Here is a 14,995-nt window from a genome sequence, read left to right on the forward strand (position 1 = left end):
CGAAGCAGATAGGTCGGGCTGTCCAGTCTCTGACTGGCCGACCGAGCGAGCTGACAAGCTGGGCAAAGATCTCGAGCGAGCAGAGAAGTCTGTCAGTCGGACAAAGAGACTGACTGGGCGAGCTGACCGAGGCATGCGAGTCACAGTTTCCTTGAAACAGATTCGCCCACCTACAACTGTGCTTTGAGGCTTACAAGGGTCGTCTGTTTCCCAGGATACAATGACCGACCGTGAATCCGACCAAGCACTGGTGATCACGGTGAGCTGAGTGGTACCCGAATGCTACCACAGGCACTCCGCCAAACAAGAGCTGCACGACAGAGGAGATCGAAAAATGGAGAGTCTTTGCTTTGCTCGCTGTGTGTCCTCTGCCTATGATCGGAGCCTCCTTATATAGGAGCTCGAATCAATGGCCAGAGTTAATGATCTTAATGGTCATTATTAGCTGAGCAGTGAAACGACCACCGTTTCACACATTATTACTCGGTCGATTTTATTCTGCATTAATCTTGAATTTAATACATCTGTTTCACATCAGCAAAAGATCTACGTGGCAAAATGTTGGTTGTTCCACTTGGGCAAATTTTTGCACCGATCGGTCCGACATTCGTGTGCGCATGTAGCGCTCTTAGACGAGTCAACTTGGTTCAGTGCAATCCGGGCACTACAAGAAAAAAGCTAATAGACAACGCTTTTAAAGCGTTGTCTTTGTGCCTGAAAAAGCGTTGTTAAAGGCACTGTTGTTAAAAGTCTACTCAACGACAACACTTTTAAAGCGTTGTCGTTTGTAGCAAAGACAACACTTTTGCAACGCTTTAAAAGCGTTGTCGGTTTATGCAAAGACAACGTTTTGCAACGCTTTTAAAACGTTGTTTTTGGTAGAAAAGATAACGCTTTTGCAACGCTTTAAAAGCGTAGTCATATTTTGCAAAGACAACACTACTACAACGCTTTAAAAGCATTGTTGTTTTTTTTACAAAGACAACACTTTTTGCAACGCTTTAAAAGCATTGTCGTTTTAAAGAAAAAATATATATAAAAAAATTATTTAAAAATCATTATTTTTATATTTACGAAACTATTATTTTTCTTTTACCATGTCTAGATTCGAATTTTACATATAATCAACTCAGCTAATGATTTCAAACTCATACCAAAATAATAGAAATCTGATGTTGAAGTAATATTAGTATTTAATTACATGAGAAGCTAGTAAATATCAAAATTAACACTAATTCTGTTTCAAAGTAGATAGTGATATTCACATATAAAACAAAAGAGCACAAAAAATCTGTTTTGAACAGCTACAATCTGTTTTGAACAGCTACAATCTGTTTAGCCAACAATCTGTTTACTTCCACTGAATACTGAAGAAGTAGCAACTGAATACTGAATACTGAAGAAGTAGCCAACAATCTGTTTACTCAAAATAGTATAGTAGTTACTGAATCCAGACGCTTAGTGTACTGATCAATTACTGAATCCAGACACTCCTTAGTGTACTGATCTCGACTGTCCTGTATCCACCTACAAAAGTAGCAATAATATGTTTCAAGTCCATACATGAGCATTACTGATGGCTCTCAAAAGAAACAAAACAATTATTGGAGACGAATGAATGAATACTCACATTAACCAATATTATACAACGTTAAGAAATCAACATATCAATGACCTTACAGGAATTGTCTTGTTCTAGAAACAGCTCAAAAGCCACATTCAAAACAGAAATGCCAAAAAGGTGAACAACCAATATAAGAAACTTCCGAACATAAATGGAGGTACTCAGAGAATACCCACTGGTATTGATCAACATTAGAGTTGTGAAGGTTACAATATTGCTATGGCGACTTCATAGCAAACAATAAAAAGTTGCATAAAGAACCAAACACCAAATTTTACCATCAAACATTAGTAAAAGTTTTAGACATTTCAAATCAAAATAAACGAGTTCAAAATGTGAAACTTTGCTAGAGAATCAATTATAATATGATAAACTGTGGTTTGTAGTACTCAGTATAACATCCATTTCTTAGTTTTTGTCTTATGTTGCATCTGTGTTTTTTATTTCATATTTACATGAAGTATATATCTTGTAGTACAAGCAAATATCCTGAAGTTCAATAATACAGATCTATAGTAAGCTTCTACGCCTACAACCAATGAAGTTCTATAAGAACTTCTTATGAGACATCAGTTGAGGTTTGTGCTGTTTACATTCCTTTCTAATTTATTTGTATGGAGTCATTAGTGTTAGGACCTTCGGATAGCGGCTAGAGAGGGGGGGTGTGAATAGTCGACCCCAAATGCACGTTTCTTCCTACAATTTGAGTTAGCGCAGCGGAAATAAAAGATAGAAACGAAAATGGAGAAGATCAAACCTCAAACGCGACGATATAACGAGGTTCGGAGATGATACTCCTACTCCTTGGAGTGTCCGTAAGGTGGACGAATCCTATCAATCCGTAGGTGGATGAGACCCCGGAGAACCGGCTAATAAAAACTCCTTCTGGGTGGAGAAACCTCGCCACAATCTCTCTTGCAACAGCAAGATCAGTGTACAAAAAATACAGCAAGAAGCCAAGAACAATATGAATGTAAAAACACTAGTTTGCTTGCCTTCTCGTCGACTGGTGATGAAGCAACCACTTCACGCCAACAACAGCAGCAACTGATCAGTTAGAGTCCAGCCGAGGGAAGCTCACACGAAGCTTCAGTAATGGAGAGCTCAGCAAAGCTCTGATCGCAAGGAACAAGAAGGAGCAAGAGCAACAACCAAGAAGCCCGTCAGCTTCCCTGTAGTGGCCTTCTTATATGAACCTGCGAAGAAGACAAAGAAGAAATCTAGCCGTTGTGACTCAACGGCTAGACCTGGACCGATCAGGCTCCACCCTGATCGGTCCAGGGTGGATCTGATCGGTCAGGGGACCGATCAGGCCCTACGCTGATCGGTCCCCAGACCGATCCCAACTCTCACAGAGAGTTGGTTGTGATCCCTGATCGGTCTGTGGATCGATCAGCCTTCTTACTGATCGGTCACCAGACCGATCAGATTAACTCACAGAAGGTTTCTATGTGGTTACTGATCGGTCCACAGACCGATCAGATAACCCAGTGTTTCACTGGATCGGTCAGCAGACCGATCCAATTACCTAGCCTTAAACGTAAAGCCTTCCTGATCTAGAGAACGAGCTACCGAGCCCTCTCTGACCTAGTCCGGAGAACGAGCTACCGAGCCCTCTCCGACTTCCACGTCCGGTCCAGAGAACGAGCTACCGAGCCCTCTCCAACTTCGTCCGGTCCAGAGAACGAGCTACCGAGTCCTCTCTGACATAGTCCGGAGAACGAGCTACCGAGCCCTCTCCAACTTCGTCCGGTCCAGAGAACGAGCTACCGAGCCCTCTCTGACCTAGTCCAGAGAACGAGCTACCGAGCCCTCTCCAACTTCGTCCGGTCCAGAGAACGAGCTACCGAGCCCTCTCTGACCTCCCATGCCAAGCTTCCATACTTGGACATTTCCCCGTGCCAAGCTCCCTGCTTGGACTTTTCCCGTGCCAAGCTCCCTGCTTGGACTTTTCCGTGCCAAGTCTCCATACTTGGACTTTTCCCGTGCCAAGCTCCCTGCTTGGACTTTTCCCGTGCCAAGTCTCCATACTTGGACTTTTCCGTGCCAAGTCTCCATACTTGGACTTTTCCCGTGCCAAGCTCCCTGCTTGGACCTTTCCGTGCCAAGTCTCCATATTTGGACTTTTCCCGAATCAGGTCAACACAAGTCGGGTCAACCAGGTCAACCTTGACCAAAGGTTGCACCCACAATCCCCCAAGTTCCTATTCTTGTCAAACATCAAAATACAACTTCTCTATTCTTGTCAAACATCAAAATATACCTCGAGTCAGGTCAACTCGAGTCGGGTCACCCAGGTCAACCTTGACCTAAGGTTGCACCAACAATTAGAAAAGCCAAAATGAAGGGTAGAAACTCAGTATAGTCCGAAATTCATATTTCTGGTACTTATGCAAACAAACATATATAGAGCAGACCTTTTATTTCCCAAATTGTGTGCACAAATGATTTCAATTGTAACAATCAAACCATCAATTAGTCCACTTACTAGATTCTCCATAATTTAACAGAATGAAGTGTTTACATTTTTAAGATAGAGAATAGACATATATATCGTAGCTAAGATCATATGCATTATATCCCTTCATGTATACCATATTATTATTGTTGACGTGACAATATGATTCATCTAAACTCTCCAGGTTATTGAAATAATAGAAGAATTGAGCAAGTGGACTATCATATGGCTACAACTGATATAAAAAATTTAGCAAACAATTGTCAAAATTAGAAGCTCAAGGAGCACATCTCAGTATTTCTCCATTCTAAAATGCATTTAGTTTATATAATTCAGTTAATGACCAAGAAGACTCTTTATCACAGATTAAACTGAGAATAACAAACAAGGGTAGATTGCATCTCATGGCTGAAAATGGATTCTAAACAAGCAAAAAGTTGCTTCTTGCTAAAGATAATGAACTTAATTACATAAACCTTAGCTAAAACAAGGTAATGAACTTACATAAACTTGAACGCACCTACTCATAAATATGATCTTGTATACATTTTGCCAACTCCAATCGCACCTCATCAATTTCTTCTCAAGAATACTCTGCTTGTGTGAACTGTGAACATTAATGAGGAAAAAAAAATCAACATTGACTTTGCATATTTTAAATAGTTTATTTCAAATAATTTGAGACATAAGCAAGTAAACATTACTATAGATCGTAGTGAATCTCTTTCGATAATTTCAACTTCTTCAACAATTTGTCTCATAAATCGCATCACATAGTAACCACATTGTTTGACATCTTGTTGTCGAGGAGCCTATGGAAATTAGAGACATATTATTAATGATAAACATACACATTAAAATATATGTTATATGTAATTACACATACCTTTACTATTACCCACATAGCCTTTTTTCTACCTTTCCTTCCCTTGTTTGAATTAAACAATCTTAAGGCCCTTCATACGTTAATGATTTTTTTATATATGAGTTTTGTATTAACATAAATGCTTAATAAAAAAGAAATATGAACTCACATTTCCACTATATATTTCCAATCCTCATCATGAATGTGCATGCCTTAGAGAATCCAACAAATAAATAACTTCATTGTAAGGGTCAATAACAGTGAGAATCCAATGGAAACTATGCAACAAACACATAATTAGTGCATATAATTCAATAAATTATCAAAAGACAACAATTGAAAGTGATGTTTTAATTCTTACTTACCCGATATTACATGGCACCAATATAAGTTGATCTACAGATGCACCACTTAGCCTGCCTGCCAAATGACTTGCCCTTTGGTTTAGCCTTTCAAGCTTACCTTTTTTGTCATGTGCAGTGTTTGCCATATATGGGATTTTATGTGGATTCACAAATCTGAATTTCTCTTTCTTGTTATCTTTCAACAGTTTTTTATAAAGATGTCTGCCATTGCAAACATAATAAAACGAAGAGGTAGATTGAAAAATGAAAGTTATTCACAAAATGGATGATTATCATAGATTACAGTAAACCTGCTAAAATTATATTTAAATTGCTAAACCTAAACACTTATCATATGTAGCCAACTACACAATTGCCTGAAAGGGGCTCCAAATGATACAAAGGAATGATGTCCTCAAGGTGTAGAACAAGTTCATAATCATCATCAAACACGTCATAATCAAAACTCACTGATATATATCTGCCATCATCTAAAGCACGCTTACTATAACAATATAACATATGTAATGCTCTTGGGGCACTTGTTGACAAAGTATGTTTCTTTTTTGGTTGTTCAAGCTTCTTCCTTCAAGGCTTCTAATAATTTCAAATCATGACAGTTAGATATGATGATTAATAAAACAAGTGACAATTTAATTTGAAATAAAATATAACAAATACCTCATCTTGGTTCACTATCAACTGTTTTGGCCAAGCCACATGGGTTCCTACAGCATCACCAATTACTTCAAATTCACTTGGAATTGGATATGGCAAAGGTGCTGATTTTTCTACTGCTTCATCAATGGAGACTCGCATGCAATTATTGAGAAATGGAACACCATGAAACATTTTATCAGATTCATTGTCACAAACAATTGTACCATATGCAACAATATTTGTGCTAGATTCCAATATCAATGCAACTAGTTTTCCCTAAAATGTAAAAGTTGCAGGTCACAAATAGCAGTAGGTCACAATTAATGCAACTAGTGTTATACTTGCAAAACATCAGCTTGACACAAAATTTGTAGGTCATCATCATCGTTCTTCATGTCATCTTCAATCATGGGTTGCAACTTCATTGAACAACTGCCTTTGTCATCAATCGAATTATCACACATGGGATCCTTTTTATACACCATTACTTCAAAGTTTTGTATACGTGCATCTTGTTCTAAAATTTTCTTCCTCGCCTCCATCAGCTCCCTTTTATGCTCAGTGATTACATCAGCATGCTTCCATCTTCTACCAGAATTGAAATATATTGTTGGAGTGATATGACCTCCAATACCCCTCACACGGCCATTATATTCTTCAGTGTCAAGTGCTTTGATAAGTATATCCTCTTTGGTTCCTTTAATTATCAGCTTACCCTCCCTCTTTTGTTGAATGTAACCATCCTGTCAGGCACATTAAAAAGCATTATTACTAAAAGAGTTATCAGTTCAATAAAAATGGTACTTTTACTTATAATTATTTTGCTTACAATCTGTTGGATTTTTTTTTTATCAAATCCTCTCCTTCAAAGCCACATTCTTTGGTGACTCGTCCTTTCTTCCACATAATAGCTCTATTAATGTCGTCATCATCACATAATTCAGTCGCCTACAACAAGAAAATTCCAATAATAGTTAAATGAATAAAATTAGTCATTAAATGAAACAAACTCGCAGGAATTGGTCATCAAATTACAGCACTAGAACAATCAGGATTTTGATAAGGATTAGAGCCAACTGAAGCAGCATATCTCGCAGAGGCACAATCATTAAATGAAATGGGAAATCAGGGAAAAGCTTTAAGGCATGGGGTACCAAATGTATCACTAACTGCCAACAACTTGCAGCAATAAGCCAACCCCCCGCATAGTCAGTTTCAGACTCAGGTGTTGAGTATGCAGTACCAAAGGTGGTTTGCTCCTGCATAGAACTTGCGTCTACTGCATAGAACTTGCGTCTCAGCAACCACATTGACAGTGAAATGCCACCAAATAGTAGGGAATATGGGAAAACAACAAAACACAATCAGTGATCCCACTGGCACAGTGAAAATTCAAATAATTTTATGTGAATAAATTGGAGGGTTCATAAGAAAATATGCTAAAAAAATACTTACTATTTCTTCCACAAATCGTGCATATCCTTTACGTGAAAGCCGATGAGGATACATGTGTTGTTTTCTTCTTTCTTTTTGTTGATCACTTAGTTTCTAGTTAGTGAGGATACATGTGTTGTTAAACTTGAATATAAATAAACTAGTTTTAAAAGATTAAATTACAAATCTTACCATGAAGTCTTCAGACATGCGACTAATCACAAACGACCTCCAAGTATCTCTTGTAATACCATAGCCAATAGGTGGCTCATCCAACTCCTCGGGTTTATCAAGCTTACTTAAAATGAACGTCTTAGTGAGATAACTTTTGTATTGACGTCACTTATTGTTTGCTGATTTCAAAAACCATTCTTCCACTTTGGGTCAACATTGTACATCAACTGTAAATCAAAAAAATGGGAATATGTTAAAAAAAAATTAAGACAAACAGTAAATATATTATAATAATTAATAAAACATGCTAATTTACTTACATTAACTGATTCCCAGATCAGTTCTTTAACATCACTTGGAACATATTTCCAAGTCTTGTAACTAATTTGAACCTTTTCTCGAGCCAGCACACCAATATAACTTTGCATTGCAATAGATGCTTCTCCTATTGGCTGCCCAAGTTTATTGAATGCAACATCCTTTCTAACTCCTTGAATCCTTTGCTTAGCTAGCTTATCTAGGTGTGTACGACCTCTAGACATTCTTGTGGTTTGGGTGTTTGTAGAATCCAACTTTGTGTTACCATCCCAACTCTCGGTAGTGGCTGGAGTTTCAATTTTTTCCTTACCCTTACCTTTTTTTGCATGCTTTCTAGAGGCTTCCATGGAGTCCACACCTTCTGTTGATCACAACAACATGATAAAAATAATCATAGAAAAAAATAAATAGACAACAGATATAAGAAAAGAACTTCCTAGATGTTTTGTGTGGTGTTGTTCACAAAACTAAGCTACTGTGAAACTAGGACTGGTTGCCATAGTGATGTTTTCCACTGCCAGACTTGTATCTCTTTTCAATTCCAGTGGATGAGCATGATCAAAACCTAATGTAGCATGTTCTTAAAGAACTTCCTAGATGGCTTCTTAATAAAGATTATAACTTGAATCATGAATTTATAGATGGATCTCTTTTCTAACAATTCACACTGCAAGAACAAGTGATTCACCATTCATTTATAAATAGCACTATACCCATCCATTTGAGATAACTTTGAGAACTGAGAATTGATAAAATAATCATAGAAAAAAGTAAATAGACAAAGTGATAAAAACTAACCACAACATGAGAAACAAAACATATCAATATTGTCCACAACATATCATTCTTCAAAGGTAAATAGCATATCAATTTAAATTGTTTACAAACTCATCTTGAAAAGTAAAAAGTTCAAAAGTTAAATATTGTCGACCCAATTCCCATCGCAGTCATCCTGAATGCATGGTGGTTCATTATCATCTTCTCCGTCAACATCCATTGGTGGTAACCCTCTGCTAAAACATTGATAGTGGATTGCAGTTTCTTCAAACTCTGTACCATTTATGTATTCAAAGTACTCTTTGCTTGGAGTTGCAAGTACAACACTCCATAAAGGATCTTCAGGATCTTCGATGTAAAATACTTGCTTTGCTTGACTAGTCAAGATAAAAGAGTAGGATTTGAATCCAATTCGATTGAGGTTTACCAATGTGAAACCAAGATCATCAACTTTAATACCATTATTATTCTCCACCCAATTACATTTGAACATTGGAATTTGAAATTTGGTGTAATCAACTACCCATATTTCTTCTATGACTCCGTAAAAAACCATATTTGACACAATAGGTTTTTTATCCTTTGCACTAGCAATTTGCATTGTCTTTGCAACTAAGCTGACTCCGGAGTTTTGTACAACTCGTATACCATCACGCTCTTTTGTAGCATAAGTAACCCCATCAATCAAATAACTAGAGTACTTTAAGATTTGCTTGTTAGGTCCGCGCGTTATCCATTTCAATCTTTCTGATACATGATGAGTGGAAGGGTCTACACGTGCAACCTATATTTTTTATGTGATAAATTGTTAATTATGCATAAATATGATAATGAATGTATGTCAATACGTAATACTAAAGGAACTTACACGATCATGTAACCAAGTAGCAAACGTTCGGTTATGCTCATCTTGTAACCACTTCTTGGACTTTAGCCCTTTGAAAAATCTTGCATTCAAATATGCCATGTGTTCCCTAATAAAATTATTAGGAATAAATAAACCAATAGAATGTAAGCTAACCAAATGAAAGTATTAATAATTTGGAGAAATTACTCGATATAGAAATCAATCTCTGCACCATTTGCCAATACGTAACGATGTGCTTGCTGCAACTCATCGTGACTAGTGGAGTGCACCACAGCACCCGATAATGGCTTAGTAAGTTCTATTTGTCGATGAATTAATGGGATCCTAATTGTGTGCACACTACAAAAATAATCTGAGCAAAATTCAACAGCATCTTCAGCAATATAACATTCAGCTATACACCCTTCAGGCCAATTGCGATTTCGCACATAACCTTTCAAAATCTTCATGTATCTTTCAAATGGATACATATACCTATACCAAAATGGTCCACATAATTTCACCTCTCGTACAAGATGAACAGTTAGATGAATCATTATATCAAAAAATGATGGGGGAAAATACTTTTCAAGTAAACATAATATCGCCACAATCTCTCTTTACATATCATTCAACTTTGAGACATCTATCACTTTATTGCATAACCCATTGAAGAAGAAACACAAGCGAGTGATAATGTGTCTGACATGTTTGGGCAAGACACCACGGATGGCCACTGGAAGCAATTGTTGCATTAAAGTGTGGTAGTCATGTGACTTAAGGCCAATAAGTTTCAAATCTTTCATCGACACAAGATTTTTAAAATTGGATGAGTAACATGTCGGAAGTTGTATTCCAAACAAAGATTTCAAAATCTTTCTTTTCTCATCCTTACTAAGTGTATAACAGGCTGTTGGCAAAAACGTTCTCTTCTCCCCCATCCTTGGTGTCAAATCTATCCTCACATTCATTTCCAAAAGGTCTAATCTCGATGCTACTCCATCCTTTGTTTTTCCTGGAATATCAAGTAACATACCGATGAGACTTTCACAGACGTTCTTTTCAATATGCATCGCATCAAGAACATGTCGAATGTGTAGATGTTTCCAATACTGAAGTTCAAAGAATATTGATTTTTTTTCCAGCATGATTTTACATCATCCTTCTTCGACTGAATATTCCCACTGATTTTTCCCCAATGACAATTAATTCTTTCAACTCTTTCAAAAACTTCATCGCCACTCAATGGTTTTGGTGCAGGGGTAAACTCTTGGTTTTCATTAAATGCCTTCTTTTGCCTTCGATAAGGATGAGTTGCAGGTAGAAACCTTCTATGGCCTGTATATGACATTTTCCTACTATGCTTCAACCTTTGTGAATAGGTTTCTTCACCACAAATAGGGCATGCATGATATCCTTTTACAATACATCTTGACATGTTCCCATATGCAGGAAAGTCATTAATAGTCCATAGTAAGATAGCTCTAAGCGAGAAAGTTTCTTGTCGATATGCATCATATGTTTCAACGCCTATATCCCATAAGCATTTTAAGTCATCAATTAGAGGTGCTAAGTAAACATCAATATCATTTCCCGGTTGTTTGGGACCAGATATCAACAATATGAGCATCATAAATTTTCTCTTCATACACAATCATGGAGGAAGATTATAAGTGACCATTAAAACTGGGCAACAACTATATACAGAACTCATCGAACCATGGGGATTCATCCCGTCAGCTGATATGGCCAATCTAAGATTTCTTACCTCAGTAGAAAAATCTGGCCACTTGTGATCAACTATTTTCCAAGATGGTGCATCAGCTGGATGACGTAAGTATCCATCACGAAGTCTTTTATTAGCATGCCAAGTCAACTCCTTGGATATCTCCTTATTTAGAAACATTCTTTGAAATCTTGGAATAGGGTGGAAGTACCATAGAACCTTTGCAGGAACTCCTTCCTTTATCGTATTTGTTTGGCCCAACTTCCACCTTGACATCCCGCAAGTAGGGCAATTGATAAAATTCTCATACTCCTTCCGATATAAGATACAATCATTAGGACAAACATGAATTTTCACATAATCCATCCCTAATGCACATAAGTTTTTCTTTGCATCATAAGAAGATAAAGGCAATTCATTGTCATCTAGAAGGATTTCTCCTAACAAACTAAGTAAGTCAGTGAAACTTTTATCACTCCAACTATATTTGGCCTTCAAGTTGAATAATTTCACACCTGCAGATAACATTGTAAATTTAATGCATCCAAGATATAAAGGTTTCTCGACATCTTCAAGTAGCTTATTGAATTGGGTTGGATTCTCGGCATAACTATCAAATGCAGCATGTACCATATATATTGGGTCCTCAGCAACATATTTTTGTTCATCTGGCCCTACTTGATCACTATCATTCTTTGAGTTCCCTATCGTAGCTCTTTCACCGTGCCATATCCATGTATGATATGTTAAATCTATATCATTCCAATACATATGTGCTCTGATAGTTTGTATATTTCTCTTCTTTAAATTACCACATTTTGCACATGGGCAAGGTATTGCGTTACGATCATTAGCATTTGTCATTGCAAATTGCAAGAAAGACTCTACTCCAAACTCATATTCACGTGATAGTCTATCCTTTGACATCCATTCTTTGTCCATTCTTGTAACAACTAAATAACCAACAATGAGCTAACACATTCAAAATAGTTGTAAATAATATACAAAATATTAACACAAACACAAGTTTTAAAACAACATATAACAAAGGAAAGGTAGATAACAAAAAGCAAAAATAAAAATAACAACAGATATTAATTACAAATATTTTAGAATATCAACAACAAAAGAAAACAGCAAACAACAGCAGATATTTATGAATTATGTTTTCTAGGCATAAGTTTGCTAATGCAGTGGAGATATTTATATCTCCCAACAGAAGTAGGTGGTTAATATTTTGTAAAGATAAGGGAAAATTGAGTTTTTCACTTGTGATGAAAATCTAAACAGCTAGAGAATGAAGTTTGACTTCTTGGATGCAATTGTTATATTATTAGCATGGATTAGAAGATGGATTTAATGAAAGAGAATGATTTTGTTTTTTGGGTGAAATTACAATTGGTATTTTGACTTCTTGGAGGCTACTGAATGCTGATTTGGGACTCGAATGCAATGGCAAGACAAAGGACAACAACAAGGAAAAAGAAACAAAACCAAAGAAGGGAGCTTGAGAAAGATCTCAAAATTTCACAAAAGGTCTCAAATTCTCACAAGGAAGCTACCGAAAGCACACTGCCTCAGCGTCATTGGGGTTACAGTAGCATACCAGATGAAATCACTCTCACAAGGAGTTTCAAGGCTTGGAGGAACAACTTAAAAGGTACTAGGACAAGGAATCATTGGGGTTACAGTAGCATACCAGAAGACAACGGGATCTGCTGCGGGGGCGAAGGAGGCGAAGAGATGGGTTGATCTGTCGTGGTCGATCGTCTCAGCACCGTGATCTGCCGCTTGACGAAGGTGTGGTCTTGACGGAGAGGAGTTCGGAGGAGTAGTTCGCGGAGAGGGGTTCGCCAGAGAGGGGTTTTCCGGAGAGGAGTTGGATGGAGAAGGCCGCGTGAGATGAGGAGTTGGGAGAAGGGTTCGGGATCAAAAACGATCGGAAGATAGGAGTTGGGAGAAGGGTTCGGATTTTCTACTCCTTACCTAGATCCAACGATTTGTATTAATCAAGATTTAGATGAGAATTTAACCATAGACAACACTTTTTATAAAACATTGTCGTAGACACTAAAAAAAAGTCTAATAGACAACGCATTTTACGAAGCGTTGTCTTTGACTCGTAAAAATCACTAATAGACAAAGGTTTTTAGAAAAGCGATGTCTATTAATAAGAAAATAATGAAATAGACAATATTTTTCACTAAAAGCGTTGTTAAAAAAAATAGACAACGCTTTTTATAAAAAGTGTTGTCGTTTAAGTGTTGTAGAATCCCAATTTTCTTGTAGTGGACTCGCGTGCTCTTCCTGTACCTGCAATCAAAGCCAACCCTTTCTCGGTCGAACGTGAGTTAGTCTGTTCATGAAGCTCAAACTCAGAAAACAACTCATCTAATTTAATAGTAGAGAGGTCCTTAGAAACCTTGTAGGCATCTACCATGGATGCCCACAAGGCGTTCCTCGAAAAGGCGATTAAGGAGTACCTTATGATGTCCCGGTTATCTACCTTCTATCCAATCACATGGAGTCCATTAAGTAGTTCTTGAATTCGGGGGTGGAGCTGACTAGCCGTCTCACCTTCCTGCATTTTTAAGTTATACAATTTATTGAATAACAAATCTCGCTTACTTACTTTGGTATCGGAGGTCCCTTCGTGAAGCTCGATCAGCTTTTCCCATAGCTCTTTGGCACTCGAGAATGGACCGACGCGGTTGAGCTCCTCCTTTGTTAGTCCGCACTGGAGAGTACAAGTTGCTCTGGCATTTGCCTCCACTTTCTTGATTAATGCTGGTTCCCAGTCCTCGTAGGGAGTAGGTTTGTCGTCTTTATCAGTTGGTAGTTCCAATCCAGTTTTGACTATCATCCACGTCTCGAACTGGATCTTCAGGAAGTTCTCCATTATACCCTTCCAGTAACCGAAGTCCTCTCCGGTGAAGAGCAGGGGATGGACAGTGCTGTAGCCTTCTTGTTGGGCCATTTTAGATCTGCCGCAGAGAGAAGAAAGAAAGAAAATATCCCAGGACTTGATCCTGGATTAGTAATGTTGTATGAAAGACAATAATTAATTGCGTTCTTGAGTGGTGTTGCACTGACTTCGAGAAAAGAGTACGATAACGAAAAGAACTTAATCAGAAAATAGCAATTATGCTAATTTCCAATTGACTCTGAAAAATAGAAAACACCACAAAAAAATTGCGTGATTGGTGGTTGCACCAGATCAACGCTACCCCACTCTGATACAAATTGTTGGATCGAGAAGCGCTAGAGGGGGGGGGGGGGGTGAATAGCGCTCGTGGCTATTTCGTTCGATTCGTAAAACTCGAGTGTTAAAGCAGCGGAAATAAAAAGAACAACACACAACGACACAGATTATTTACTTGGTTCGGAGCCTGTAGTGACTCCTACTCCAAGGCCCGCGATCGTTGATCGCTTTCGGTGGGCAACAACTATAATATCGTAAATGAGAGTACAACTTTAAAATACAATATTAAAACTGGAATACAAATTATACCGACCATGAAAATCACTATCTTAAAGTTTCGAGTCGTCAAGGTCTTGCTGTAGCTCAGCCGGATCATCTTGTTAGAAGCACACAGGAGAAAGAGCTCTATAGGATTGATGATCTGAGTGCTGCCTCGACAACCCCTTTTATACACTGCTGAAGGCACCTCCAAGCAAGTCCGAGGTGCCTCCAGGCTGGCCAAGTCGCACGCGTGGATCAACATAGAACTGGTCTCACTTATCTACTTTAAGGCGCCTTCAAGCCTT

Source organism: Zingiber officinale, chromosome 9B (genome assembly GCF_018446385.1).
Source record: "Zingiber officinale cultivar Zhangliang chromosome 9B, Zo_v1.1, whole genome shotgun sequence".
Classification (NCBI taxonomy): Eukaryota; Viridiplantae; Streptophyta; class Magnoliopsida; order Zingiberales; family Zingiberaceae; genus Zingiber; species Zingiber officinale.